The following is a 5,023-nucleotide window of genomic DNA, read 5'->3' on the forward strand; positions in this document are numbered from 1 at the left end:
GGGTAGATTCACTTGCACATCCTATATTTAACAACCTGTCTAGCGGATAGTGCTGAGGACCCAGCTACTGTAAGCAAGTTACTGTGCCATCAATAGGTCCTTAGGGTAAGCAGAGATTTATGGATCAAGATTCCCTCCTACTGAAGCCCGAGGTACACAGAGGCTGATGGTTGCCACATTTGTTCTCAAATGGAGAGTTGAGTTCAGTATTTGTTAGATAGAAGGCACTCTGTGAATGAACGAAGAGGAACTATCAGAATGCAGCTAGTCATCACTTCCGTCAAGACCGGAAACTACTCTCAGGATCCTCTTTGCAGCTGAAATTATTTAACAGAGCACTGCAGTCTATTAACCCCACGTACTTTAATTTCAAAAACCCTCATCTCCTCTCTAAGTCTGCTTGCATCTCATCAACGTGGTTAGATGACAGCACAACGGAGAGAATAGCATTAATGCCGTGTTAAATAAAAGGTAAGTGACTGATAGAAGCCAATTCATAACTTAAGTAATCACAAACCTTCTAGCTGTTCCATTTCTGTCCAAGTGCTCATGTCAGGAAATTGTTGTGGGGTTATTGCTTTGCCACAGATCAGGGAAACCATGGTTTACTGGCCAAGCTGCTGACCTTCCAAGATCCTGAGCTCCAATCCCATTAGCACAAGTTGTTTTCATGTGAACTTGCTCCTGGAACTCAGAAACGGAGGAAGGAGATCTGAAAGGCACCTTTCCACAAAACAGTCGATTTGCTTCATTTCATTGAAATGGCTGATGCTCTGATGGGTCCTATTTACAATGGCTTGTCCTGCTCCTCAGTGGCGTTGATATGTTGGATGGAGTCTTTAATACCATAAACTTGATCAGAACTTTCTCGGTAATAAACAGGCTGTATGCAAGAGCTGTGCCCCTCCCCGCCAGGCCTGGGGAGCCCATTTGCTTACCAATTTGTAGCTGAAGACACTGAGAACAGTGTTCTTCATGCTCTGGCTACTCCGGAGAGTTGAAAACAGTTCTGGGAAGCTCTATATGCAAACGGGCTTGGCAGCCTGCAAGATTTCAGAGAGAAGGAAATCTGACCTTCTGTACTAAAAAGCTTAATTTCACTTTTAAATATGGGATCTCTGTCGCACTCATAAAAACATCCAAAGAAAATCAACTTTCCTGATAAGTGGTTTCTCAAACAATTCAGAAAAACCAACCAGCTGGGATTCTAGCTGGTTACTTTTTTTTTTTTTTAATTTCCTAAATGTCAAAGGTGTCAGATTTCATAGAGATTTCTTAACATAGCCCATGGTTGAAATGTGTCACAGAAAAAAGGGAAAAACCCACCTGGTTTTCTCATTAATACCTAGACTGGGAGACTGATTTTCTTAGCTGCTGATGGCCTGGGGTCAGCACCTATGTCTCTTTTTTTATCTCTGCTTTTTTGGAAGCCATTCTGGTGAATGCATTTTTCTTTCAAATAATAGGTCCAGTTTGTTTGTTTGTTTATTACCAGAGCACTGCTCAGCTTTGGCTCTGCTCTGGCTTAGGGTGGTACTGGGGATTAAACCTGGGACCTTGTAGACTTGAGCATGAAAGTCTTCCCCCCCCCCTTTTGTTGTCCTTGTTTTATAATTGTAGTTATAATTGTTGTTATTGATGTCATTGTCAGATAGGACAGAGAGAAATGGAGAGAGGAGGGGAAGACAGAGAGGGGGAGAGAAAGACAGACACCTGCAGACCTGCTTCACCACCTGTGAAGCGACTCCCCTGCAGGTGGGGAGCCCAGGACTTGGGATCCTTATGCCGCTCCTTGAGCTTCACGCAACATGCGCTTAACCCACTACGCTACCACCCAACTCCCTGAAAGTCTTTTTGTATGACAGTTACGCTGTCTCCTCAGCCCTCATTTTAACCTTTGGTGCCTGGTCAGATATCTCTCCCAAGTTCATTTCCTATAAGTCTGCAAAGATATTGTGCCATGGCAGAATTGGGATGGGTAGTGGATCAAATTAGATCAAGACTGATCTGGGCTGGGAAGATAGCATAGCGGTTAAACAAAAGACATTCAGGCCCAAGACTTCCAGGTCTTAGGTTCAATCCCCAGCAATGCTCTGGTTGCTCTCTCTCTCTCTCTCTTGTTAAAATAAATTAAAATTTTTTTTTAAAGATCAAGACCAATCTAATAATCACTAACATAAATTCCTACTCATACCTTAAAAGATCAGAGAAGCTCATTTGAGCCATGCCAAGCACTCAGGTAAAGATATCTTCTGCAGCTAACACTAACCCAACCCCTCTGCACACCTGTACTCAAAAAAAAAAAAAAAAAAAAAGACACAAATTCCCTACAGAAAATGTCAGGTCAAGAAAGGAAGGATCTTCTTTCCATGTATAGTGGGGCCACTCAGCTTCTCACCTCCATTTCTTTTTTTTTTATTATTAAATATTTATTTTATTTATTTATTCCCTTTTGTTGCCCTCTCACCTCCATTTCTACCCACACCCTCTGTGATCCTCAGTCCGGCTGTGAATACAAGTCTCTTGTATATAACCCATTTCTTCTCAGGATGAAAAATAACTCAGAGATTCATCATAAAAATGATGGCAATCATAGTAATGGCATGATTAATGGTAAAAGTCATTTGCACAGGAGACAGAGACAAGATAAAATAATTTTGTGTCAGGGTTTCTTAACTATTTTCAATTTGAATAAAGATGAGCAGCTTGGGAATTGTTTAAATCACCTTGGAAAACAAATACCACCTGTAAAACGGGCCAGGATACTTCTGTATGAAGCTTCTCATGACCAAGAGACTAACCACTACCAAAGAAATACTGGACCTGCTAAACACAACATTGTATTTTAAATCAAATTAAACTATAAGGTCATATATTTCCTTTATAATTTTCAATGTATTCATATACAGGGTCCTAAACTGCGATCAGACAAGACTGAACCCTAGTTGTATGTACCCATGAGGACACGTCCTCATCTTCCAGTGATCCAAAATGAACCAGCAACTGATAAAAGCAAAAAGTTAAATATTTTGTTTTCAAAGACTTTACAAAAGCAAAGTGTTGCCAATAATTCCTCCTCAATTTTCTTCTTTAGGATCTGAGGTGAGTATGTCTACCAAAAAAAAAAAATTAAGATGATGATTAATTTGACTAAAGAATCTCTATTGATTTAGCAATCTGAGCAATTCAAGTGGTGTAGTCCCAAGCATTACTAAGTAAAAAAGAAAATTTAATTAGATGTCTCCAAACATTTGTAGTTGCCTCTCTAACAACATTGTATTATGTATCTGTAAATATGTAACCTATCTGATGATATCATCTCTCCACTCAGCCAACCATGGGCTTGCAGAAAAATCATGAAAATCTTTGTTTACTTTAACAAGGGCTCTTAATCACAGCAGCAAAAATTCTCAATCCATTTCTGACCATCTTGTGAGATTGCTAGACCACACACTTTAGAAATCCCGTATCTTTCCTATGTCGGTCTCAATTAGAAAATTAGGCCAAAACTTCTCTTTTCTTTATAGATAATTCACATAAAATACTCAAACTCAAAAGCCATTTATCAGGTATAGAACAGCAATATCCATTCACCCATTTCTTCCAAAGAAGGAGAATTAATAGGAAACACACGTTAGAAACACCAGATGGGAATTTTTACAAGGCTGTGAAATCCTCAAAGCTCTGGAATCCAACCAGACAACAGAAGAGTTAAAACCCGAGCACTCCCCAAAGCTTAGATGACTTTGGAAACACAGATCAAAAACAAAGAGGCGGAAAGTATAATTAACTCCATTACTGCTCAGTCAAATGAAAACGGCCATGACAACCTTTCTTATTTATGACACCAGCACCCCACTCCATTCCACTCCTGGATATTGCTGTAGGACAGCGGATGAACAGAAACAAGCTGCTGAAATTTATGTCACCAGATCCTGCGACGGAGATCAGATTTACGTACAAGCCCCCTCAAGAATAAGTAGCCTGTATATCTCCTTATAACAACTCTCACTCTCTAATAAAGTCTCTATGCAGAAAGGTGCAATTGTGTAAATTGAATTTCAGATAAACGAAAAGCATCTTCACTCAAACATGAGGATTTGCCAATAAGAAGGGGGAAAGATCTCTGAGCAATCAAGTCATCTATTCACATTCATAAAATCTCTCGCTTTGTGCAGTTGTCTTAATAAATGAAAGATGGGCTGACGTGGAATACCGTCACCATTGTTCAGAAGATGTAACAGAAAGAACAGCAAAGAGAAATTTCAAGTCTTCTTCCTACTGCTACTCTCCACCTCTATTCTTGCCTTTCTGGTCAAACCTTTTCATCTTTTTTAATGTCTTTCATTCTATTGCTAGTCCCTAAGACAGTACCCAGTGTGTAGTAAACTACATATGAGAAGTTTTTATCTACAACCCCTGTGTGTGTACATTCTATTTCCCCAACTCTAACATTTCTCTGTGTCCACCACCAATGCTTCAGACAGGTAAGGTATTTATAGTAAGTGCTCAATAAATATTAGCTGGTTGTCTGATTTCACCAGATGAATGAATGGTTGTAAAATGATAGCAATTCTCTCTTCACTGCCGGAGGGAGTGTGAATTGGCACGAGCTTTTGAATGGCGATTTCTTTTTATACTCTTGCTTGACGGCATTTAAAGGATCAAAACAAAACAAAAAAATGCTTGCAAAAACAAAAGAGTAGAATGGACAAATAGGGGTATAATCATATAAGGCACTGCCATAGAAGAGTCAAAAAGTGGGAGCCGGGTGGTGGTACAGTGGGTTAAATGCACATGGCACGAAGCACAAGGACCGGTGTAAGGATCCTGGTTCGAGCCCCTGGCTCCCCACCTGCAGGGGAGTCACTTCACAGGTGGTGAAGCAGGTCTGGAGGTGTCTATCTTTCTCTCCTCCTTTCTGTCTTGCCCTCCTCTCTCCATTTCTCTCTGTCCTATCCAACAATGACAACAACAACAACAATAATAACTACAACAACTACAAAAAAAAAAAGGTAGAAAA

General features: G+C 40.0%; 1 long non-coding RNA gene across 1 annotated transcript; it reads left to right on the forward strand.

Annotated features, from left to right (window-relative positions):
• Positions 1-333: 333 nt before the first annotated feature.
• LOC132534707 (uncharacterized) lies at positions 334-3,969 on the forward strand. Its single transcript, XR_009546420.1, has 3 exons — positions 334-471; positions 2,910-3,102; positions 3,852-3,969. It is a non-coding gene; the product is annotated as an uncharacterized LOC132534707 (long non-coding RNA).
• The last annotated feature ends 1,054 nt before the right edge of the window (positions 3,970-5,023 follow it).

Source organism: Erinaceus europaeus, chromosome 19 (assembly GCF_950295315.1).
Source record: "Erinaceus europaeus chromosome 19, mEriEur2.1, whole genome shotgun sequence".
In the NCBI taxonomy this organism is placed as follows: Eukaryota; Metazoa; Chordata; class Mammalia; order Eulipotyphla; family Erinaceidae; genus Erinaceus; species Erinaceus europaeus.